The sequence below is a fragment of the Petaurus breviceps genome, unplaced genomic scaffold (assembly GCF_028583685.1).
Source record: "Petaurus breviceps papuanus isolate PSGF00001 unplaced genomic scaffold, PetGlider_PUasm1.0 90903, whole genome shotgun sequence".
Lineage (NCBI taxonomy): Eukaryota > Metazoa > Chordata > Mammalia > Diprotodontia > Petauridae > Petaurus > Petaurus breviceps.
Window position 1 is genome coordinate 10758601 of NW_027187376.1, and position 27222 is coordinate 10785822.

Below are 27222 nucleotides of genomic sequence, written 5' to 3' on the forward strand. Positions count from 1 at the left end.
ATACAATTAATTATTATATATTTGGTGATAACAAACAGAGGTTCAAAAATTCAAGTATGCAAGCCTGGCTATTTCTACAAAAGGAAAATGTTATGATCTTACTTATGACCACAGAATACTAAAGTCTTAACTAAAAAAAAAAACATTAGTACAGACCACAATTGTGTGCATGGGCACGTGTATGCACATTCTGGGTTTCTTCCTTATTCATGATGGGATTATGGACAAATCACTTCATATCTGGCTGTACTTTCATGCCACCCAGGTGGTTTATTTTGCATTTTTGTTCTGTTTTGTTTTGTTTTGAACAATCAGACTGAACCTGGTGACTCAAATGGATACTTTGGCAGTACATAGTAAGAGTTTAACAAATGTTTTTTGACTGATTGCTTAACACTAGTCAAATAACCTTAATTTCCCTCAGTACCCATATGGACAGTGTATACTTGGCACATAGTAGGGTTTAAAATATTTGTTGATTGATTTGGAAATGGGTATATTTGCATGTGGCCTGTCATTTGCAATGGGAAAAAAAAGAGCAGATACAAACTTGATTCAAGGATTAAAAATAATTAAATGAATTAAAACTTCACAGTCTATGATTCAAAATAAGGTTTGCCTTTTTGAAAAGACATTGGCTTAAAATATAATGAGTTAAAAAGTCTTTGACATTATATTTTAAACCATTTACAACTTAATTTTTTTTAAGATGTTTGTTCAAGTCCTGCTTTGTCATAAATTGGGCAAGTCTCTTAATCTCTCAGAACCTCAGGCAACTCTCTAAAACAGTAAATCCTAGAGCCTATGCAAATCTCTACATGGTAGCTCCTACACTGACGAAGTCACAGGTCCAGTCAAAAACAAAATTGAAAATTATTGGAATTAGGAATTGAAAATTCAAATTGTTTTTTAAAACTAAAGTTTGCTTGATTTTAAAACTCTAATCCATTTTCAGGATTTAGGAGGCCCTAATCTACAAATGAGTCATTTTCTACAAAGCAGGTAGACTAATAAATATAGTCACAAGATCATAAGAACACAGATTTAGATCGGGAAGGAGACTTAGATATCTTCTAATCCAACACCTTCCTTTTAGAGGTGTTCAGAAAAAACTGATGTTCAGAAAATCAGAATGAATAGTCCCAATAAACTAATCTCTGGCCTCACTCAAGTTAGGCATTTACCCTGAAAGGTGACAAAGCTCACCCTAGAACCTTAAACTAGAAGTTTAAGGCTGAGTTCCTTTGATGAGGCTTTCTGGTGGCTTCTGGCCACATTGACATGACTTCCATGTCACCTAAGGCCCTAAAATGGCCCACCCATGAGAAGCCAGACTAGGTACTTTTGAGTCACTATACCCTGCTCACCAGACAGCTCATATGGAGCTGAAAGGGTGGGGAGGTCTTGTCTACCCCAGCTGAGTATCCTTGTTAAATTGAATATCCATTCTAAGCTATAGTTGAGTAAGTCTCCTTTTGTTAACTGTTGAATGAACTATGTATGAGTGCCTCACAACCTTCCATCCAGAACCTAAACTAAGAGGAGCCCAGAGTGAGTCAGGCCCTCCCGATATACAAAGGTACTAAGTGGTAGGGTTAGGTTTTGGACCTAGGCTTCCCATTGCCTTACTGTTTATGAAGAGATATAAATTTATTCATCTAATTTTAAATGAAAAAAGTGGAGAACGCATGTAAAGTGAGGGTAACAGCATGGTCAAAGGCACCGAGGAGGGAAAACATAAGGTATAGGTTCATAAGAATGACCACTCTGAATACACCATATAAATCAGTTGGTTGAAGCTTCAACTAGAATCCAAGTGTCCTGACTTTGTCCTGGTGATATTACGTTTAAATCAGGAGCAACTCTAGGTAAGATTTTAAAATAGGTGAAATCTGTGTTCTCTGACATCCCTTTTTTGTAACCCATCTCTACCTTTTGACTCTTTCTCTCTTCTATCTCTGTGCACTCAGTAGTGACATTTCCTCTTGTGATCTCTTACTTCACTAACAATTTAGTATAAATCACTTCATAGAATCATAGAATGCTAGATTAAAAGGAACCATTATAGTCCATCAATTCTCTTTTTCTCATTTTGCTGATGGGAAAACTTAGCCCAATGCAGAAGAGATGACAAAGCTAAGGGTCACATAGCTAGTTCTAGTGGCAAAGAATCCAACAAGTATAGAGAGTCCTAGTTTTCTGATTCTAGTCCAGTATTTTTTTTTTCAAAACACAAAATATACTATTTTCTCCCATGAATATTTATATATTAAAAAGCATGTGATCCAAACAGAAAGTCAAAAGGAATGAATTTCTACCAGAGGAGTTTTAGACACTCTAGTCCCTAAGTGAGAAAAAGGTACAAAAGTCTTTGTACAATCCCATGTAAGCGGTTACTCCATGTTGGCTACGTGTCATAACTGCTGCTTGCTGCCAGCTAGGGTCAGAGCTCTAGGGATCAAAAATTCTAAGGAAATCCAGGGATACAGTCCACATGAAGTCAGCCTGTTCCCCCAAATGGCACATTGTCTCCCATCCTTTCTGGGCTTCAATCTTCTCAGTCCTCATGTTACAGCTCTCAGTACTGACCTCCACCTCATTAGCTCCCTCTGTGTTTGACTGTGGGCCAGAAGCAGAGGCTGCTGGCACAGGGAAGAAAGAAATCACGCTTCATTTGGGGCTCACAAGGACATATGAGCAATTTTACAACATAAAATAAAGATAAGAACAGATTATAAAACCATGAAACTGAAGAACATAAGGACTTGCTGAAATAGCTTTTTAACCGCTTGAGCAGCCAACCTACCTTGTTCATTCATTATATTTGTTTTCAGAGCCAGTGCCTTTCATTTCGTAGGTGCTTGATACAAAGTACTATGACCCTTCCTCCCAAAAAAACATTAAGCTGTTGAGGATTTAAACCAGTATTTGCTAAGTCACAAGTGATTACTCCCTTTTGAATATCTAATGAGAAATGAAAAGGCAAAGAAAGGCACCCACTTCTAGGTTTAGAATGTTGTTTGACATTTTCAACCACATGAAATAGACAGGCAGGCATTTCAGATAGACAGACTGACATGCATTTTCTTGCTAGATTCATGGTAAACCCAAAATTGTGATGCCCACACCTTCCCCAAGGCAATATAAACCATCTGCCTGACTTGTAAAGGAAACCAAAATTCCTCAGGAAGCTGTAAAATGCTTTTTAGGAATTATCAAAAACGAAAACAGGCTTTTGCTTTGAAGAAGACAGAGGCTGCCAAGGACAATCTTAATTAAAAGAAAATGAAGGGGAGCAAAAGAAAGGGAAGAAAGGAGGAAAGCATGGAGGGAGAGAAATGAAATTTGGAAATTGCCTGTGTCTGATGGAAAATTAAATCCACCAAATGTTTATAAGTCCAATTGCATCAAGAGGAGAGAATTTTGTTTTCTCTGGCAAACTAGTATAACGATTGCCAAAAGTTACACACTAAAAGACATAAATATCTTTTGGTTTAAGTATCTTAATATTTGCTATATTTTAATAAACTATAGGGTAAAAAGATGTGACACTTGCTGGTATTTATAAGGATTTTAGTATATTTATAGAAACTAGTCACCTTCTTTTAACCCCCATGCTCCCTGATAAACCACAGTTACGTTAAGGTTATATGGAGAAAAAATATTGAGTAATATTTCAGTATGTCCTCTATAAATAAGAGTCTTGTTTAAAATTTCATCATTCATACACATAAGTGCAACAATATATTTGCCATTTATAAACTATACATTCTTAATACATCAAATATAGAGACTTTTCTATAATTTAAGTTACCCAAGCAGATTTTTCTCTACATTATGTTTTCCGCTAACCAGAGCTTCCTTTTAATCCCCTTATTTTTAAAAAGGAAGTTCTCCTTAGAATACTTAATTCCCCAAACAAGGCTCCCTCAGATTGTAAACATATGCACAGCAGAAACGCACAAGATGTGAAAACAGAAAAGCCTTATACACAGCCTCCCCAGGACCAAACACTCTCTAGTATCACAGCAGTGAGCGTTGGAGAAAGATCTCTCAGGTCTCTCTGGCTACTCATTCTTTATTCAAGATTGATCATTACAGGATATTTTGGGGGGCTTTGTCCAGATGAGTTTTAAATGACTGCTATCTTGGCACCTAACTCCTCACAGAAGTATTTACTTTGCAGAAAGCAAACTTTCCCTGACAGACAGCACAGATGCTTCAGAAGCAAGCTACTTTTTGTGGGCAACCGACACCCATGGTATTTAAATAAACAAAGACACCCATGGTATTTAAATAAACAAACAAAAATATTTTAACCCTAAAGAATTTCAGCTTTGAAAAACAATCAGTGAATCATCAAAGAAGCCAAAGTATGAAAAGGAGACTTGGAGAAAGGTTACCCATGTCTGTGACTGTACAGAGATCCTTTTCGTTACCCATCAATCCCATAACTATGCAATGACAATATAGCAATATGGTTTACTCCTTCCAAATACTTCTAGGGAAAGGATGATGATTTTTCCCCCACGTGGGATGTGTCACTTTTAATATGGCTTGATTCCTCGGGAACTTGATTAAAATACCACCCACTCAAAGAAAAGAAAGAGGGGGAGAAAAAGAACTTTTAACCTTTAAGGAAAAGTCTGTGGGAGCTCCCCACTGCAATGCAGCATTTCATGGAGCTCTGAGCATTCTGCAGTAACGGCAGGCTGGAACTCTGGCAAGTTTATTTTGCAGAATACTTTTTTTTGGAAAATGTGTAACCGACAGAACAGCCTTCATGCAATGTTACCTACAGTGCACTCTCCTGGCATAGTCTGGCATTTCTGTATAAACAGAAATGCCTAAAGAAAGACCAAATAGGAGAGCCACCACAAGGATTGCCTTAGAGGAATTTATGGGTTTACCAGACAGTCAAAACTCATCTGGGATCTTTCTAATGCATAGAATGTTTGGAAAAATGCTTTTTATTTTATTCTTCTGCCTTCTGATTTTTCTGTTTTATCCTTAAATGGACATATGGCTCTGTTCAAGCTGAGACGAGCGATGCCACATACCTTTACATGATGACATTTCTAAAACAAGATAACAAAAGTTCCTTTTTTTCTAAAAATAGAAACTCTTTGTATCTATTTTTTTTGTTTTTTAGATTTTAGTAGTCATTCATGTTGCTTCAATTCCAGCAGCATTTTAATCTTGCAGGTGTATGAATAGGCAACAAAAATCATGGTTTTTCTCTCCCCACTGCCCCCAAATAGAACCAGTATCAATCGATTGATGTATCTGATAAATTTGACTATCGGCCGTCAATAAAAGAGTGGGGCTATTCCACAATTAGCCCACAATGAGATTATTATACAATTTGATCCCCTTTTAGTTTGACTGTTTATTAGTTACTTAATTTGCTTGACTTGTTTACCTAAGAGTTTCAAGTTTATTCATATTATAGGAGGGTCTGTACTTCATTTGATGGTGGGTCAGATTGGGGGAAAAAGGGACCTTGCAAAAAGAGTATAATCTGGAGAGCTTCAGCAGGGTTAACTGAAGCAAATATAGATAAATCTCTCCAATTCCTTGCCTGCACAGCAGATTCTGACAGCAACAAGAACATTCCGTGGGTGGTTGAGTGGGAGGAGAGAGAGAGCAAACTCATAGGAAAGCACACTTCCTTCTCAACTCTTTCCATAATGACCAAATGAAGCCGAAGGCACTGGTGAGGATGGAAGGAAGATGCTGATTCCTTTTCTTATTTCTATGGTATCTTCCTGCTTGCTGAAGTAGAAGCATGACCTGCTTCCTGCAGCTTCTACACAATCTACATTTATTCTTGAGATAACTGAGGCCCTCCAGAATAAGCTCCCTTAGTTTGTCCTCTTTCAACCTCAAAATGTCTTTGCGGCCATCCTGGCCCCTTCCCTGAGGACTTTCCATGAATGGCTGCTTGAATACTTCTTGGAGATATAACAGATGGCTCCTTGGGCATGGAACTTTTCAAACTCTGCGGTTTTAGAATTTGTGATTCTTTGATTCCCTGGTCACTCTGATGACAATAATGGGGAAAAAAAGCTGCCACAATGTAATTCTTTAAGAAAAAAGTGCATAACTGGCATGTAACCTTGAGCAAGTTACTTAACCCCAATTGCTTATATATTTTAAAAAAATGCTACCTTCATCACAGCCATACTAATGACTATTCAGTGATACCTTAAGGATTATGAAGTTGTAACAAAGTGGTTTGACTTAGACATTTTTCTGCCTCTTTGTTTTAGCTAGTAGAATTTTAGTTCAAATATTTGACCAATATTTAGATTTTAAGATCCATCTGCAGCTTAGAATTCTTTCCTTAATTCTGATCTGACCTGTGTTCCTAATTTTGCTATGTGTTTCTGGGTCAAAAGCTCACATAGCATGGAGTATAGGAAACTGGACTTGGAGTCAGGACATTTTGGTTCAAAGACTGAGTAACTCAGACAAAAGCTATGTCATAATAGGCAAAGAATTTAATCCCACAGAGACTCAACATCCTTGTCTGCAGTATATGGGGATAATAATACTTATGCTAGCTAACTTACATAGTGGTTATGAGGAAAGTGCTTTGCAAAATTTAAAACTATATGAATATACTATATATATATATACATATATGTAGTTTTTACTTATTTTGTGCAATTCTGAGAAAGTTTAGGACATAATCTGGGGGAAAATCCTTCCTAAATTCACCCTTGTAATGTTTCAAGCTAAAAAAAATGAGGCAGATGAATAGTATCTCTCCAATAGAAATAATGGTCAAGCCTTGGATTGAAAGTCAGTTTAGCACCTTATGTATTCTCTAACGATGGAGTTGGTGACCATTTGACTATGCCAACCAGTAATTTCCCTCTTGGTTTTTGTTTGTCTGTTTTAGGTTTTTTCTTTTTTTTGGGGGGGGGGGGGTCAAACCTATGATTACAGAGATACAGTAAATTCCCAGTGAGAAAAGGCACTCTACCAATGCAGTATGGCATCTTCTTTGCAACCAATAGTCTTAAAGAGGTGCTATAGGGAGGGAAATATTCATCACTTCATTTATTCTTAATATGTCAAGGTGTTGGGTTTTTTTTTTGGTCTCTTTAAAAGCTTATAAAGGGCCTAAGAGTGTACTGAACAGCAGCTCCTAGCAGTGTCTAGCATACAGTAGGTGCTTAAGAAATGCTTCTCCATTATTGACAGGCTAAAATTGGCATTAAAAACAATGTCTGTTTTAAGCCTACAGCAAATAATTCTGTCATATAGGATTTAAATGACTACCAAATGCCTATGTTTGAGAATCAGCAGAAAAAAATACATAGGGAGAGGGGCAGCTAGGTAGTGCAGTTAATAGAGCACCGGCACTGGAGTCGGGAGGACCTGAGTTGAAATCCGACCTCAGACACTTGACACACTTACTAGCTGTGTGGTGTTGGGCAAGTCACTTAACCCCAATTGCCCTCCAAAAAGCAAAAAAAAAATTACATAGGGAGAAGATGTTCTAGTGAGGTTAATTATGACCTAATGACCTAATCCTTGAAGAAAATAGCGAGTTCTCACCTAATTTTTTTTTCTTTTGAAGTAAGGGGCAGGAGAGAAGAACTTTTTCTACACAAAAATTAGATACCCTGTCTTTCAAAGATATGACAGCAATTTCTTGCTCTTCTTTTTAAAAAAAAATTATTTTCATTTTTAATTTAACAAACACCAAGCAAAATGGGCATTTCCATATACATAGAATAGAAAAAAGGGATTATACCTGTAATTATGGATCTCTGTGCTTTTATTTTTAAGATGTAATTCATTTAACTTATTTTCTGACTTGTTGGTGATTCTTTCTGGACTTTCTTTAACCCTCTTCTAGGCATTGCTTTTTTTTTTAAGGTGTTTAGATGATTTTCTTTTCTTTTTTTTTTGTTACCTTATCTCTATCCCTCCTCCTCCCCTCTTATTGAACATGCCAGACTTTATTGTTGCTTTGTTCCTACTCTAGCAGTCTCTGGAGATGAACCTCTCTCAAGCCAATCAGATAAAATAATTCTAATAACACCTAAGGTTAAACTTGACTATGTTATTGACTCATGCCAAACTGGGATAAAGTTTGGAAAATTCTAGGTGAGTCCTAGTTCCCATCCCTACTAATGACAGCGTTCACCCACCCCACAGGACCTCATCTTCTTTCAACGTCCATTTGGCCAACTGCGAAAAGACCAAGCCTCCAACAGCTGCTGTAATGTTAACAAGAGCCAAAGACCTTGCAGCAGGTGGTACCACCTCTGCCTACAAAATTCCAGCCCAAACAATCTGCTCCAAGCTGTAGACAAATCAGGAGAATGTGCTTATGACTCAGTCTGTTAAGTAGGAGGATTGTTATTGTTATTTTAGTTCCTGCCAGGATATGTAGGCAATTTTCCCTCTTTCGATCTTGTTTTAGGCATGGGAGAGTCCCCTCAAAATCAGACCCCTGAATTGTGTGTGTGTGTGTGTGTGTGTGAGATATAAAGGACTTGGAATTACCGTAGAAGATCTGAGTTGGAACCTCCTTTCTATACTCTAGTTTCTTTACCAGTAAAATAAGGAAATTAGATCAGAAAATCTTTAAAACCCCTTCCCACTCTATGATTCTGAGAATAAACAGAGCCAGAAGCATTCTAGGGTCTGCAAAATATTGCTAGTTTATGGTGTAGGTTAGAGTAGGCATTTATAAAGGCAACATTTGATATTCTAATTTACTAGCAACCTTTTTTTTTTTTAAATTTTTTTAGTCTCTTTTAAAAATCATTCACCCAGAATGTTCTGGCACTGGGGTCTGGGCACTGATGGAGCAGCAATTAGTGTAACTCAGGGTATTCATTTTCAGAGAAAATAACTTAAAATTCTTAATTTTTCTCTTTTATTTAAAGCCACTGGGGGGGTATTGTGGGCTTATTGTTTGATTTCTCCTTGCCAAATAGCTAAAAGAGCCCTTAGAGATATAAACATTTATAGCAAGTTACTGCTTCTCTGAATATATTTTTAAAAATCAGCTTAACTTGGAGAAAATAGTGGTTGGAGGGATTGTTCCCTGTCTCTGTCTCTCCTCTCTCTCTCACCTTCCTTCACCACAGCAACAATGCTAATATATAGACGCCACATGAGGTGAAATCCTCATAGGGCAGATTTTCCACTTCATTTTTAGTTTGGAGATAGGGAGCCAAAGAGACTTGTACCATAACTAGGCTCCAGTGCACACAATGAACCAATTATAGACAAAGGATTCCAAGTCCAGGGATCTAACTACTGAGTATTTCCATTTCTTTGCCTTTGGAAAACCCCATAATCATTAAAAGTGGTGATGAAAGAGAAAATCTAGTTAGGGTTTCTTTTGAACTCCTTACATGCTTTGCTTATACTCTCTTAGGGTGCAGGATAGAGAAATGGTCCACAGCAAATTGAAGTATTTTCCTTTTAAGTTTCTTTTAAATTTAAGATGTTGTGTTTACCCAGTGACGTTTCTGGGGAAATGAAAGAGATTTTTATGCCATGTGAAAAAGCAGCATATGTTAAGTGTCCCATTAGATTTGAATGACCCAAGGAGCCCATGAGGAAACTACTGTTCTACTAGGAAAAATATAAAAAAAAAAGGTGAGAGTATAAGAAAATTTTAATTCCTTACCAACATATTAAAGATTTATTATATCACATATACTACATGCTATTCACCTAATAAATTCAATAAACAATGTTAAAGCACTTATTATGAACATAGCAACAAGACTGAAGGATGGGAAATACAAAGGTAGACAAGGGACTCTCCTTGTCCTCAGCATGCTTATAATCTAGGGAGTGAAAAGAAGATGAAGGTGTTCATTAACAACCATCATATAAAGCCATATGGGATTAGTGCCCAAATGAAGGTCTGTAAAAATTCTGAAGTGAACAAGGTCACTTCTGTTTGTGTGATCAAGGATAGATCTCTGTGACAGGGGAGTCACTTCCCCTTTTCTAGATCTTACTTGAAAGTGAGGCTGGTGAATTTGCACAGTCCTCTTTCACTTAAATCCAATTCACTTGCATGTCATGGCATCACTTCCATGATGTCATGACCCTCTTTGAGAAGGAGGGACAAACAACATCTGTGAAATGAAGGGGTCATACTAGATGAAACTTTGAGGTTTTTTCCAGCTCTAAATCTATGAAACTATTGGGTTTTGGATTCCTCACTCTTTCTTTGTATATTATCCTTCAGATTACATGGTTACCTTGACCCTGACTCTATGAATTACATTAACCATTGTAGAGATTCCTGACTGCTATATAAGCTCCATTTGACCTAGGCTTTATACATGAATTATACATAAGAGTTTATACACAAGAGTTAGCAGCTGAGCTGGGTTTTGAAGGAGGGCATAAGTTTGGATAGTAATATGAAAAGCTGACATTTTATAGAATGGAAAATTTTGTAAAGTCTTTATATATTTACTCACAAGTATCATATCATATTTTTTTACAGATGAGGAAAATGAGGCCAAGAGAGGTTCAGTGATTTCAGCAAGTCCCAGTGGCAGTATTTGAACCCCCATCTTCCTGACTCTATTTAGTGTATAACAAGTAAAAAGACAAGGGAAAATGTACTTCACACATGGGGACAAATTAGAGAGAAAGAAGTAGAAAAATGAGGGGACCCATTTGAGGGAACCATGGGTAGTCTTGTTAGAGCACAGCAAAAAGAGTATGTGAAGTAAAGTGGTATGGAATAAGGTTGGGAAAGTACAATGTTTATTATTATTGGGGGACTCAGGATCCCTTGAATGTCTTACCTCAAACCTGGCAGATTGGGAGAATGGGCTTAGATATCAATGGCAGAAACAGAAATGTTGGAGGGAGAGGCAGGATTTGGTTTTGATTTTTTGATGGGGGGGGGGGAATATGATGAATCTGGCTTTGGACATGTGGCACTTGAAGTGACAACTGTAGAAATATCTACTAAACATCTAGGTAGTATATTGAATAGAATGCGGAGCTTAAAGGCAGGAAGATATGAGTTCAAATGCTGTCTTGTACGTGACCCTGGACAACTTAACTTTTCTCACCCTTGATTCATCATTTGTAAAATGAAGATAATAACAGCACCTAACTCAGAGTTGTGAGGATCAAATGTAAAAATTAAATATACACACATATGTATATATACATGTATATATACAGCAAATAAAATTTATATGAATAAATATACATATGTGTATCCAGACAAATATATGTCTATATATACACATATATGTAATACACACGCACATATATACATATGTAGTACTTTGCAAAACTTAGAGTCATATAAATGTTAGTTACTGTTGTTATTGCTGTCTCTATTATTCATAAATTTGGTTCTGGGGGCACCTAGGTGGCACAGTGGACAGAATATTGCTCTTGGAATCAGGAGAACCCAAGTTCAAATCTGGCCTCAGACACTGAACTAATTGTGTGATCTTGGGCAAGTCACTTAACCCCAATTGCCTCCTCCCACCCCCAAAATAAATATGGTTCCTATTGTACTTTAGAATGAAGAAAGATGGTTCTTTCTAGTGGGATAGAGTGAGAGACTGCAGAATGACAAGATGTCAGAGTTGAAAAAGATTAGAGATCATGAAGTCTAACTTTATAATTTTATGTAAAAGAAATTGAGGACGAGATCAAGTGAATTGTTTTAGGTCACGCAGCAAGTTAAAGGAAGAGCTAGAACTAGAACTGTCTGCCAGTCCAAGTGTTCTATATGTGCCCACCATGTTGCTTCTCCTAATGAACATCTTATGATAAGGGTGAAATTTGGGTCTCCTTCTCTGCGAGGTGATGGTTGAAATAGTATGAATGAAGAGTCTACTAAGGAAAGGAGTAAAATGAAGAAAGAGGACATGGCCATGGGCTTAAATTTAGGGGATGGGTAGTGGAATAGAAGTCAAAGAAGTAGCCCAGGAAGTGATATAGGCAGAGAATCATGAGAGTGCAGCTTCAGGGACACAAGGGAGAAGAGTGGGTTAAGGAGATGGTGGTGATGAACAGTGTCCCATGTTGCAGAAAGGTCAAAAAAGGTTCAATCTGGTGATTGAAAGGGCATTGGTGATTAATAACAGCACTTTCAATAGAACAATGGTGAGTTAAATCAGATAGCAGGAAGTTGAGGAGTGAAAAGGTGGTGTCAACATTTAACTTCAAATGACTCTTTCCAGAAGTTCAAAATGAATGAAAGAGAGTCATGAGAAGATTGCAGAGGAGCTAAAGAAATAGAGGGAAGAACAGCAGATACCTAAGAATGGAAGAAGAGAGGAAGGAATCAATGGAAAGGGAAAGAGTGAAGATATACAGGAGAAATAAAATGATTGTTCAAAGACAAACTAACATGTGGGAGAGAATAGAATCAAGGAGGTGTTAACCTTGGAAAGAAGGGCCAGCTCCTCTTGTGACAGGAGCAAACGAAGGAAAAAAAATATACAAGGGCATACAGAAATTTCATGGCATGGGGAAGTGGAATTGAGGACTTTGCTGATGAGTTGTAATTTTTCAATAGGGAGGCAAACTCATAAGAAAGGTGGGGATGATGTGAACTTGAAATGAAAAGAGAACTGAGGCAGGAAGCTGATAAGAGATAAATTAGGGAAAAAAATCATCAAGGAGCAGTGAGAGACTACATAAGATGAGATCTTAAATTGGCAGTATACTCAATTTAATTTAATTCAGAGACCTAGAATCAAGAAAAGGTAAGAAATCACTAGTGATATGGATTAAAAAACAAACAAAATGAATGAATAATAACAATAACCCTCAAGTGGATGGAAAGATTCAAGGATGAGGTATTGTTAAATAGCTAACCATGAGTTGAAGCCTGAGTAGTAGGTATGTGAATACAGAATAAGGTGTTAGAACAGGAGAGTAAGGAAGAATTGAGAGCTTAGATGAGAACAAAGAGAGTGCTTGGTAGGATAAAAGACATAACAAAGGTGAAAAAAATACAACTGTAGTTTGACATTTCAGATTTACAAATCTCGGGAGGAAAATAGTTTAAAGTGATGGTGAGATTTAAGATATCACTAAATGAGGGGTGGAAACAGAGTGAGATGAACATTACAGAAACTAAAGAATAAGGGACTCTGAAACATTGTTTGGATGGTCACCAAGATAGATGTTGGAGTCACCCAAGATAAAAGTAGGGGGCTGGTTAGATAAGAAGACTGTAAACACATACCAAAACCACCAAGGACAGTGAATTGTTCTATGCAAAGGATAGAAGAAAGGATGTTTTAATTGTATTGCTTAATTTCATAAGAATAAAAATTGTTGAGTGATGGTGGCAGAGGAATGCTATGGACTTAGTTCAGGGGAGCAATGAGTACAAAGGGAGCAACTTGAACATTTTTCTCCATAGAAGAGTGTAAGTACCCTGAGGGAAGGGACCATCTCACTTTGGGATTTCAATCCCTAAGCACTTAACAGAATGTACCTATATGTGTGTATGTGGAATGAATATTAAAGAGAAATAAGTGCAAAACCCTGCAAGGTAGTTAAATACAAAGAAGTGATAAGGGAGTACATCTTTGTCTAATGCAGAGCCAGTGAATTGGAATGCCCAGTGTAAGAAAGGAAGAGAAGGCCAATTTGGATGGATAGTAGATGTTGGTGGGGAGTGGTCAGTTATAGGTGAGGCTGGAAAGGATAGGTTGCGGCCAGGTTGTGAAGGTCTGTAAGAATCAAACATAAAAGGTTTATGTTTTATGTTAGGAGCAATAATGGGAACAATTTGTTGTTAGGCATGAACTCGGAATCCTTTCCAATTGGTGTGAACCTCTGAGAGCCTGTCATGCAATGGCCTTGTAGCACCCAAGATTAACTCCATACTATAATGCACTGAATACTTGATAAGGATAGACATCAGGTTAACGGAACCAGTATAATTCCACCTCTGCTACTAACTAGCTGCACGATCAGAGGCAAGTGATTTCCCCTCTCTGGGTCTCACTTTGTTCAACCATGAAACAAGAAGATTGATTAGATTTTCTGTAAAATCCTTAAAGTCTAGACCTAAATCAATAAAAAGTGACATTCTGTTATCCAACAAAAAATAAGAAAATAGTGCAAACATTTTGAGTCATCCACAATGTTATAAATTTTGTGTGCCTCAGAAATAATTCAAAGAATTAATTGTGATAATATTAGATAACAGTCAGTCCCAGTATTTTAAATCAGTATTCCATATTCTTATTACTACAGTAAATACAACTAGTTATTTACTGTGAGCAAACATGAGTATTGGTATTTTACTGTTCATACATGAATGCTTCTATGAAGCAGTTAGTAGATTTTTTTTTCATAAGGAAGGCAAATTCAGTGGTGAGATTTTCCCCATCTCAGAACCCTGCAATAAGCACATAGTAACAGAGTCTTACCAAGTTAAGCTGATAGCAAAGAAACAAGGCTGTTATGTCCTCTTCTTAAAGGACCAATAAGATGATCTGGGTTTCTATAAAGAAAGATAAGAAAATATTAATGATTTCTTCTAAGTATTTTATATAAAGTGAATTTTAATGAAAAAACAAGAGAAAATAAATATCCTCAGGCTAATCACAAAAAAAGAATGAATAGGGACTCTTTTAAAATGGTGGTTCCTTTATTTGGGAGATGTGACTAAAAACTAAAGAGAGGAAGTTCCATAAGGCTCCTGAGGCCAAAGCTATCCTTACACCTTAGATGTTGCTATGGTCACTTTCTCTCTTTTTATCCTGCCACTCAAAAGGCTTCATTAGCTAACCATTTAGCTGAAAAAGCAACAGTGCTCCTTTGGATTATGTCAAGAAATTAGCACAAAACACCAATTTCCCCTTTGATATTTTGATAAGCAAGCTTTGTTTGTCAAGTCATTAACATGGTTTTTTTTTTCATCTTTACAAGAAGATAACTTTATAATGCTGACTAATTAGCTGGAAAGTTCAAGAGTTCATTCGTAATGCTGAACAACTAGACTGACTGAATTTTAACTTTATTGCTAGGTTTGATTTTAAAACTAAATGGTCTTGGTAGAATCACAAGCTGCTAATCCTGGCATTCCAGGCTCTAATCTATCTTTTTACATTTATCTCATACCATTCCTCTTCATGTTCTCTGTGTTCAAGTCACACCAGACTATTCTTCATCCTGTATTTTTACCCTACCCTCTCCTATCTTGATTCTTTTGTCCTGGCTACTGCCATACTTACAATAGATTCCTTTGTCTCTATTAAAAATCTTCCCTTCTTTCAAGGTTTAACTCAGATGCAGTCTTCTTTAAGAATTACTGCTCCAAAGTAGGTGGCCTCTTTGTCCTTGAATTTCTTAGAGGATTTCACCTGGTCTTCACCTCTGCATTTAATACATGCTCCCTTTTATCACCCTATTAAGTCATAAGCTCTTTTTAAAAGCAAAATCTATGTCATATCTATCTTTGCATTCCCAATGCATATCCAGGGTTCCACATGTAGTAGGTATTTAATAAATGTTTGCTGAATTGAATTGAATTCTGTGAGCATGGCCTCTATTAGCATTGTCAGGCCTCATTGTAAACTGTGCCTTATGATTATGTTATATTTTCATTTTAAGGATTTAGAAGACTTGTGAGTAGTATCCCTTTGTTCAGACAATTTGAGAAAGGCTCTGGAAGTAGCCTGAACACATACTATTAAGTCTAATGTGAACCTCCAAACCAGTGATTATGGTAGAAGTTGGCTATATTATCCTCACAAACCCATTGGTTTATTTTGGTTATGCCTCTGGGTTAACTCAGTTTATTCAGAACTTGCCTTTAGGCCTCTCTTCACCCCAATTTACCTCTGGGAAGTGAACTTAAACTCATAGGATGTTAAGAGTTGAAAGGAGCCTAACAGATATCTCATTTTATAAAATGATGAAACTAAGATCCAGAGAAATGGGGCAGCTAGGTGGCACAGTGGATAGAACAGTGGGTTTGGAGTAAAAAAAGACTCATCTTCATGAGTTCAGATCTAGCCTCAGACACTTACTAGCTGTGTGACCCTAGACAAGTCACTGAACCCTGTGTGTCTCAGTTCCTCATCTGTAAAATGAGCCAGAGAAGGAAATCACAAAACACTCTAGTGTCTTTCACAATAAAACCCCAAATTAGGTCACAAAGAATTGGACATGAATGAAAGAACTGAACAATGACAATAAAAGACCCAGGGAAGAGAAGTTATTTGTCCAAGGTCACAGGTAAGAGGCTTAAATCTCTTAGCCTGGATTTGAACACAACTTTTCCTGCCTCCAAGTTCAGTGTTCTTTCTATTATGTCAACCAGAATTTTTCTCTCTGTAGCCTCACTGCCAACAAACATATCTGCTATGTGTGACTTTTGGAACATCAATACAAAATAATCTTATTTTAGTTCCGTGGTCCTGAATATCTCTTCTTTCCTGTCTTAGTTTTTGGGCTTCAACCTAAAGGTTTTCCTTGATTCAATTTTTGCCATTTTCCTTTTATTTCACTATAGAATACATCAGCAATGCTCTAAGTTGTACTTTTCAAACACTGCAGACAGCAATGGGATACTATGAGTAGGAAACATGCTGTCTGAAACAAACACTATAATGTGTTTAATTACATGTTATTTGGATGTCACTGTGACAGCTTGCTTACTCAGTTGATGATGCCTTTCAGCTTTGTTCCTGTGATTTTTGCTTTAGAAACATTACATCAAGGAGGATGTACTTTTTAAAACATGATACTGTCTAATAAATAGCAGATGACTGGTCAGTCTTACTAGCTCTTTCTTCCAAAAGGACTACCATTTTCCCTAATACAATATTTAATCGAATAAAATAAGGGCTACAGGATGGCGGCTTTAGCCCAGGCTGCATTGATTCTACCCAACCACAGGATGCAGTGGAATTTTTAAGCAAGCTAATTAAGTTTTCTCTGGCTTTGTGGATTAGTGGAGACAACTGAACCTATTAGACATCTAAGATTTTAAAAGACATTCTAAGAGTATTGGGTTTTTTTTTTCCAAATTTTTAAACATTTTTATTTAAAGTTTTGAGTTCCAAATTCTTTCCCTTATTTCCTCCCTACCTTCCCCCATCCCTGAGATGGTAAGCAATCAGATATAGGCTATACATGTGCAATTATGTAAAACATTTTCATATTAGTAATTTTGTACAAAAAGACTTGAATAAAAGAAAAAAGAAAGTGAAAATAGCATGCTTAAGTCTGTATTCAATCAATATTAATTCTTTCTCTGGAGACAGAGAGTATGTTTCATCATTAGTCCTATGGGATTGTCTGGGATCATTGTATTGCTAAAAGTAGCTAAGTCATTCACAATTCTTCATTGAATAATATGACTGTTACTGTGTATAATGTTTTCTTGGTTCTGTTCACTTCACTATGCATCAGTTCATTTAAGTCCAGGTTTTTCTGAAATCATCCTGCTTGTCATTTCTTATAGCACAAGAATATTCCACTACAATCATATACTATAGTTTATTTAGCCATTCCCCAATTGATGGGCATCTCTTTGATTTCCAATTCTTAGCAACCACAAAAAGACTTACTATAAATATTTTCTGTAAAAATAGGTCCCTTTCCCTTTCCTGGATGTCTCTGAAATGTAGAGGTAGCAGTGGTATACCTAGATCAAAGGGTATATGCAGTTTTATAGCCTTTTGGGCACAGTTCCAAATTGTTCTCCAGAATGGTCAGATCAGTTCACAACTCTGCCAATAGTGCATTAGTGTTTCAGTTTTTCCCCATTTTCCTTTTTTTTTTGCCATATTAGTCACTTTGATAGGTGTGATGTGATACCTCAGAGTTGTTTTAATTTTCATTTCTCTAACCAATAGTGATTTTGAGCATTTTCATATGACTTATCTTAAAATTTCCTGTTCATATCCTTTGACCATTTATCAATTGGGGAATGACATGATATTTGGCTTTTTTTTTTTTTGCTAAAAAAGATTGTTATTTCAGAATCGTTTATCCATGTATGGTTACTTCCATTTAAATCTTATCTTGAATTGGTCATAACATCCCATTCCTCAAACTTACAAAAGATGAATACTTTCGTGGAAGCGGTTATCTCCTACTATGACACCTTACTAAATGATGAAGTTGCTATGGCCAATATATCTCACAACCTGATGGCTACACTTGAAATGAGCTTTTTGAAACTCAGACAGGTGCAACAGAGACCCTCTTACTATTAGGGAGCTTCTCCCCTGGTAAGTCCCCGCTATGGTTTTCACTCTCATTCTATATTCCTCAGACTCCTTATGTAGATAAGACAGATATGCATAGCTATTCTGCTATGTGATTGACTATAGAAGGACTGGTATAAAAGCACACATAAGAATTGGTAAAATTTAGAGATCTTTAAGCCCAAACCCCTCATTTTTGTAACTCAAGAATTTAAATCCAAGAGAGGTTAAATATCTTATCCTAGGTCAGAGGGATAGTAAGTCCCACAACCATGATTTGAACCCAAGTCTTTTGACTCCAAATCCAGAGCTCTTTCCTACTGTCAAATCATGGGTAGAGAATTCATCTGACTATAATAGCACAGGAATAGGTCTCACAGAGAACTACCTTTGAGACCTAAACCCAGGAAGTCTCCCTCCCAGGTTTAAAGAGCCCATTGCTCTAACAAACAAGACCTTAAAAATAAACACTGACTGCATTTGGGTGTGATGCATAACATGTTTACAGAGTTAAGCTTTCTTAAGTGCTCTGCCATGAGTATTCCTTGGTCAGGGGCCCCCAAACTGAAATGTTTCTAGTGGCTGGAATCCTGGGTTTTGCTTCTGAGAGCTAATCTTAATCGCTTAATTGCTATCATTGTTCCATTCAGCCTGTTCTCAGATTCACAAGGACTCCTTTGTAATTCATCCCTACTACCATCAATCTACTCTCCTAGATTTTGAACAGGGCCTGTGATTCAGTGTGCTTATGTCCATAATCACAGCATTTCTGCTACTGGGGAATGAATTACTAATATTGTTGGGGAAATATCCATTATCCAGCCAATCTTTGAAGCTGTAGGATGGCTGCCAGTGCACATTCATTTACCCTAACGTGTTACTGAATGATTTCCATCTCCCTACGACATTTTCATTCCAGGCAGTTGTTACCACTACTCATTTGTGGCCAAGGGAAAAAAAATGTAGAGAATGAAACTTTATTTCTTACTATAAAACAATCCAGATCCAATCCTTTCTTTCATAAATTTTTTTTAAACCGATGTTTCTTTTAAAAAGAATTCTGTCTCTGGAAGAAAATTATTTAAAATATATTTTAAAAATAATTGAATAGATAATGAATGAGTAGAATATAAAATTACTCATCCTTCAACAACATTTGCAAAATTTTCATTTTCTCTAAGGTACTAGGCCAGGAGTTGGAAATTCAAAGACAAAATAACAACAACCCAAACTAAAACAATAATGTCCTTTGCTCTCAAGAAGCTTCTGTTCTAAATAAGTAAATAGAAAGTATTTACAAATAAACACAAAGTAATTTCAGGAGGGAGTGAGCACTAGCAATCACTAAGGACGATAAAGGACCTATGTAAGATGAAAAATGGAAAAACTTGCTGGGGGCACTCTAAGTAGGTCAATGAGGAGTGTATGGAAGGGAAAGAAGTATGTGAAGATTGGAAAAGTAGGAAAGAGAACTTTAGAAACACAAAAGAATTTACATTTGATTTGCAGGTAATAAGGAGCCATTCACTAGAGATCTTTGAGCAAAGGGGTGGCAGGGTCCAAACTATGCTTTAGAAAAATCACCTTGGCAGTTGGGTGGAGAGGAGAGAGTTGAGGCAGGGAGATCAATCAGAAAGCTATTGTAATACTACAGACAAAAGGTGATGAAGGTTGGAATTAGGGAGAGAGCTATGTTAGTGGAGAGAAGGGCATATTTACGAGGGATGCTATGAAGGTAGAAACCACAAGATGTGGCAATTAATTGGATATTTTAGGTGAGTGAAAGAAAAGAGTTAAGGATAATAATGAGATTGAGAGTCTGCCTGACTTGGAGCATGGTAGTGCCATGGGTAATGATGTGGATGTTCATAAGAGGAGAAGGTTTGGGGAAAAGACAATGTTTAGAAGTCTTGTTAAGTTTATTGAAAAGAAGTTTTCTGTCCACCTTCTCTGGAGGAAATCAGTATTGGCTAGGTCCTATTTAGATGGTTTAGAACTAGGAGGAATCTGAGAGATAATGTGATCAAGCACCTTCATTCCAAGAAAATAACCCTAATTATGAGGAAACAAGTCCAGGGACTTGACATGATCTGCCAAAAGGGCCGAGGAGGTAATTAGGGGAGCCAGTATTTGAATCCATGTCTTAGGACTCTAAATTCTGAGTTCTAAGAAGGACTCTTACTTTCTCCTATTATCAGTTTTCTCATCCATAAAATGGTTATTAATTTATATTGTATTATTGGGGGAACTCTAAGGAGGATCAAATATCCATTCTATCATTTTGTATCAAATTCCTAGCCTATGGCTGCATGTGAGCCCACAAAACTCCCAAGCATAGCCCAAAGTAGATTAAAATATAAATGACAAATTTTTAACAAAATAAATAAAAAAATACAATATAAAATAGACAATGTTAATTTATGGTTTTCTAAGTCATTGCACAAGAGGGAACGTTTTGTATCTGAACTTGACACCAGTGAATTACACCACCTATATTATAGATTTGTTGTGAGGGACACATTTCTCTTTGAGCATGAGACCAATGATTTATGCCATCTAGCTTATAGAGTTGTGAGAACAATTTTAAATATGTGAATTGTTATTATATTTCATAATGATATTCAATAATTGTAATTTATAATAATATTCAGGATTCAAAAGACACAAAACTAGAATGGAAAAGAGAAAGAAGCAGGGATGAATTAAACATGTTAAAATTTCTATCACATGCTTAAAATATGTCACAACAAACTTTTAGGGAAAAACTTTGAAAGAAACACCAAGTGTGTGAAAAAGCCACAGGTTCCAGAAACCCTGGATAAGCCAACATAGCATATTCCCTTTAACACATGCTAACTCTCTTTGGTTCCATAACTAGGAGCAAAATAAATTGTTGATGCAGAAATTGGCACTGTCACTCTGTGAACATGTGGCAGCAGACAGGAAGCGTCCAGGTGCCAGTAACTCTGCATTCTCTTAAACTGCTCAGCTTTCATCTACTTTAAAACCAGGACAAGTCTGGGGCCACCTTTGGGAAGCTGGGAGTTCAGAGGAAATGTAGCACTACTTACCTGACAGAAAGCCATCTGCTGTTTTGTTTCCAATTTTTAGAGTAAGCCCAAGCATTAGTGCTTATGTATTAACAAAGTAAATGTGATGCAGCTTTGAAAACTAGTATTAGGCAATGGCCAAAGATGTTCCAGACAACTTGACCACCAGGGTCATATTAATCTTTCTGAAATAATGCACTGATCATATTATTGCTAAAAATAATAATAAATAGCCTCCATTCCATTCTCTATAATCTGGCCCTATGCTAATCTCATCTTTCATCCACTCTCTCTGGTATGCTTAGTAAGTGGAAAACAAATTGGAATTGGAAATCAGAGTGCCAGGATCAAATATCCATTCTATAACTTGCTATTTCTGTGGCACCTCTCTGAGTTCCAGTTTCTTCACCTATAAGATGGGAAGATGATACTTATAATACTCTCCAGGGCAGTTAGGAGGAAAACACTTCATAGATCTTAAAATACTGTAGAACAAAATAATGTCTCCTAAAATCGCTGGAGATCATTGGGTTTGAAAAGAACATTTGATAATTTCCCCTCCCTGCCCCCATAAACAGCTTATGAAGAGGCATGATATGTGGGAAACCACCCAGAAGAATATTATACATGCCGCAGGTATTCAGCGGACATGCATTGACTTAATTTTATCTGGTTCTCTCCAAATAGATCATAAACTCCTTTAGGATAGTGACAGTTGGATAGTTATCTGTATTCTTCCAAAGTACACACAGTAGGGGCGGCCAGGTAGCACAGCGAGTAAGAGCACCGGCTCCAGTGTTGAGAAGACCTGGAGATCAAATCCGGGCTCAGACACTTAGCACCACACTCAGAAATAACTGGCCGTGTAACCTTGAGCAAGTTACTTAACCCCGATTGCTTAAATAAAAAAAAAAAACAAAGTACACACAGTAGGTATTCAACCAAGTTTTAATAAACTTGATTCTTTAATGGATCAATGCCTGATTCATGAGAAAGATAAAAACCTTTAGGTTTGGAATATTTTCATCAGTTGTCAAAATTCCCCAAATCCCTAAAAACCTTTTCAACTGCTTCTCACCTTTCCACCATCCAGGCTACTACCCACTCCACTATGCCTACAGCAATAACACACAATCCCATGCAAATCTATATACATGGAAAGTCACAGGAAAGTAAATAGAAGCAGGAGGACAATAGATTGAAGACCTGCAAAAAGGTAAATGAAAAGAGCAGTAAAAGGCATCCCAAATGAGATTCGCTGCAGGGACCAATTTTAATTCCTGAGAAGAGCTGAAGAAACCAAGTCTCCTCCTCCATATAGTTTTGCTGATGCTTTGTTATAATGGAATGTTCAAAGTGTGGAAGGCTTATGAAGGAAATAACTGCTATGTAAAACACAAGTATAAATAAAACTTAAGGGGCGGCCAGGTAGTACAGTGAGTAAGAGCACCGGCCCCAGTGTCGGGATGACCTGGGGATGGAATCTGGGCTCAGATACCCAGCACCACACCCAGAAATAACTGGCCACGTAATCTTGAGCAAGTTACTTAACCCCGATTGCTTCAAAAAATAAATAAATAAACAGAAACAAGCAAATAAATAAAACTTAAAAAAGAAAAAAGTCTACATACAAGGTTGCTTAGAATGATGAAAATTTTTCCTTCCTTTCTTCCTTCTTTCCTTCCTTTCCATATGTTTTTTTCTAACATGCATCTTACACTAAAGAATTCAATTTAATGTAATGGGATCTATTTTTATAAGCAAGAAGAAAGACAGTACTTTCACTTTTTTAGCTATTAAAAAAAAGCCATGCCAATACCTATTGTTTTCAATCTGCAATTGCAAATAGCATTAATTTCTTGCCAGAAAAAGAAAAGAATTAGCTTCAAGCCCTGTCATCAGCCGTATGCTGAAGGGAAGCACAACTCTAGCCAAGAAGAGGATATTTATCTCGCACCTCCCCTCATCTTCAGCGAGATTCAGAATTCTACTTTAAACAAGAAAACACTAACAGGCCATTCTTCTCTCTTCAAACCATAATAGGGAAAGTAGGGCAAACATTTCCTGTGTTGGGAAGGAAAAGTGCTGAATGAAACCAGTATTTGAGTAGAACTGCTTATTCTATGATTTTCTTTTTTCTTCCACTCCCTAGGGCCTAGGATAAGTAAGATGACAGGTAAGGAACTACATGCAACCCTGGATTTTTCTTTAAAATAAGTTTATGCTCAAATACAAAATCCCTTTTCTCTCTCCTGAGCTTCAGTCCTACATTCCCAACTTTCCATTTGACATTTCTACCTGGATGTCCCCAAACATCTTCTTTTTCCGTAAATATACCTCTTCCAACTTCCTTATTTCTACTATGGACAACCACATTCTTCCAATCACCTAAGTTTGCGATCAGTATTCATGGACTTTTTATTCTCACTTCCCAGCCCCCACACTTATTCCATATCCAATTACTTCATTTTCTTTATTCCATTTCCTAATGTTTCTTCCATTGCTCCCCTTCTCAATATTCACACTTCAGCTAGATAGCTTCTAAGGTCCTTTCCATCCTAAATCTAGGACCCTATATTTAATAAAGATGTAGTCTTCCTTCTCACTAGCCCTGAATGTTTTTAAAATGTTTTCATTTCATTTTCCTACCTTTCCTCCTTCCCCCTGAGCTGAATAAAGTCTTACAAATAATATTCTAATCACTTTATTTTACAGATGAAGGAAAAGAGGCCCAGGAGCTTGAAGCAACATGTCCAAGGTTATAAGAGCAGAGAGGAATAAGTATAATAAACACCCAAATTAGATTGTTTTTCCAGTGCCCAGATGTTAATATGTAACTTGTGTTCCAAGTTTACTCAAAGGAAGGTATACAGGGACAGAAAATGCTACACATAGAGGAAAGTCAAAAGCTTTGACAGGGAAACTTTCAAAGGCCTTTTGAAATGGAAACAAAAAAGGTCTGTGACTTTTTCTACTTTCTTCCAAGATCCGTGCCCTGCACATAACTTTCTGACCATCAAAGCCTCCTCAAATTTTTTTCCTATTGTTGGCATATACTCATAAAACACTGAAGGAAGGAGGAAAAACCCCTCAACATTGACAAAGCAGGACAAGAAGTCATATGTAGCCTAATTGGAGAATGGCTTAGAGAGCAGTTTTCTTTCATTTTGGTCTTCAGGATTGAACTAAGTGGCCTCAATCCACTGTTACTTTACAACACTGTTGTTGTTGTGTTTGTCATTCATTTTTGAGGAGGACCACAACATCAAGCAGATGATGACATGACTTGCCCTTGACTGTGATTTTAGTGAAGGAGGGCTGTGCAAGGTCACCAGCCTCACTTTCTCCTTCAGTCATCTGGGTCCAGTGGCCTGATATTCATCAGGAGGACTGGGAGATGGCCCAGGATGCAATGGGAGACCCTGGCCCTTTTAGGCTAAAGCCTTTGCAGGGCTGAGAGTGAAGTAATGCCCATTCAGTGAGATTTGAAGTTGTATAGACATTTGAGGACAGTTAGTCCACTCCCCCCCCCCCCCACCATTTTACAAATGATGATCCTGATGTCAAGAGAGGCAGAAGTAAAGAAGCTTGCCCAAAGTCACCTAGGAAGTAGGAGGTAAGGCTGGAATTCAAACCCATGTGTGTCTCCTCATTCAGATTATGGCTTTTTTTTTTCAAAGAGACAGAACCTTGCTTCTAGTCTCTCCCATCTTTAATCTAGTACAATGGTGGGAACCTGCAGCCCTTTGATTCAACTTGTTCTGTTAAGTTTGCATTCAGTCAAAAGGCCACACCTGAGGACCTACAGGGTCATATGTGGCCTCAAGGCTACTGGTTCCCTGATCTAGTCTCCATATAGATCAAATTAGTCTAAGATATCTTTAGCAGCTCTCTCTTGCCTCTAAGATAAAATACAAAGTTTTCATTTTGTCATTTAAATTCTTTCACAGTCTAACTCTGACCTACCTTATCAGCCTTCTATCCACCACTCTCCTTCACACACTCTTCCTTCCACCTAAAATAGCCTGTGTTCTTTTTCCTAAACTTAGCAGTCCACCTCCATGCCTTTGTACAGGTTAGAACCCCTGGCAGGAATTCACTCTTTCCTCACCTCTGCCTCTTAAAATTCCCAGCTTCCTCCTAATGTCAGATGAAAAGCAACTTTTGGGGAGAAGCTCTTTCTGATTTCCCTAATTGCTAGTGTGTCTTCCTTCCTCTTTAACATCATGTATTTCTGTACAAGCATATGCATAAATGTTTACATATTGTTGCAGACAGTAAAAATGAGAGTTTCTTGAGGAAAGAATGCTTTTCATTTCTTTTATAATGGTGCCTTGAAGATAGTAGGTGTTTAATAAATCCTGTGCCACTTCTTAAAACTCCTTTAGCACGTAATGGTGTTCAGAATCATGGTCAGCCATAATGGCGTTATAGGTGTAGGATAATATTATATATGATTCTCCCTCTCTCTCTACCCCGCCCAGTCCCCTTAATACAGTTAAAAATCAATAGTAAAAGAAAAGGACATCATAAAAAGAGAACATGAAGCCTATGGGATGGTGGCTGTGGGAATAAGGGAGGAGGATCTCCCAGCTAATTGTTGCTAACTGATTACATGTGATTCATTTACATGAGTTCTGATTACGGATTTGAAGATCTCTGACATGACATGTTTGCATCATTTACCCTTTATTGCTATTCTGTGTCTATCAGGGCTACCTCTCAAAACATGGTATCTTGAATATTGCTGCTGCTGACAATATTTAGAATTTATATAGCATTTTAAGATTTATAAAATGCTTCATATATATTATCTCATATGCCATACCCTAGGGACATCCTGGACAATGCATTTAATAAAAAGGTTACAGGATTATCATATGTCATAATATGTCATTGGAGCATGAGACTGAGTGCAGTCAGGTCTGACTAGATTCCAACGACATCAGTGCTTACCACAGGACATAAGAGCATATTCATCAAAAGAACATGCAAAATTGTTTTTTAAAAATAATTTTTTTGATGTTTTTGGTTTTTCTATGACCTAGACTTCTCCCTATACTTTTCACCTCCTCCCCGAGAGGTATCCTTTATAATAGAAATGTATTTTAAAAAGAGGAACAGAGAAGAAAATGAGCAGCACTTATAAATACTTTGAAAAAAAAGCCACTTGATTTTATTTGCTATATTCTATCTGTTGAAACCAATGCCACCACCACCACTGCATGGAAGTGGAGAGAGAGATCTTCTCATATCTCTTCTTTGAGACCAAGAATAATCTTTTTAATTTCGCAATATTCATTTTAATTCTTTGGAGGTTGTTCTACTCTCAGTTTATATTGTTTTAATTGTGCATTTTTTTGGCTCTGCTACTTTTCTTTTATCAGTCCATGCCATCTTTCCATGCCTCTTTGTATCCATCAAATTTGTCATTTCTTAAAACACAGTTATACTCCATTATAGGGAATATGGAAATCTAATGTTAAGCTCAAATGTCTAGTTTCACCATCATTTTATCTGGCTTATCATTCAGATACCTTTCTTAAGTCCTTTGGACATACCATCTCTTTGAGATCATGACAGTGCTAGTAAAGACCTCATTTTGTAATGAATCCAAACTCACCTGCTGTTTGCCATCTGTCTACCTGCCATAGCATGCATGGATTCTATTGAGAAGCTTTTTGGCTGAGACAAAGCAACTGAGCAGAAGACTAACTTCTAAGGTTGGTATGGACATTGGAATTGTAGCAGTGATCCAAAGATGTCAACAATTCGTCCTCTTAACCCATTCATGTGCTTTTACCCAGATCTCATGCCTCTCTGATGTTGACTGCCCAGACTGTTGTACATCTATATAAGGCAGGGCTTTATTTATGAAAGGAACTTGTAGCCACATACCTGGGCTATGATCACCTGATGGTATGTTTTAAAAATGAAATTTTGATGATTCATTTGCA

At 37.1% G+C, this 27222-nt stretch overlaps 1 protein-coding gene across 16 annotated transcripts in view; it reads right to left on the minus strand.

Annotated features, from left to right (window-relative positions):
- Window positions 1-27222, minus strand: part of MAP2 (microtubule associated protein 2) — a 373092-nt gene that overhangs the window by 127399 nt on the left and 218471 nt on the right. For all 16 annotated transcript variants that reach the window (XM_069075243.1, XM_069075251.1, XM_069075250.1 and 13 more), the window contains one exon: window positions 14424-14497. The gene's annotated coding sequence lies outside the window, so the exon portion shown is untranslated. The remainder of the gene's footprint in view (window positions 1-14423; window positions 14498-27222) is intronic.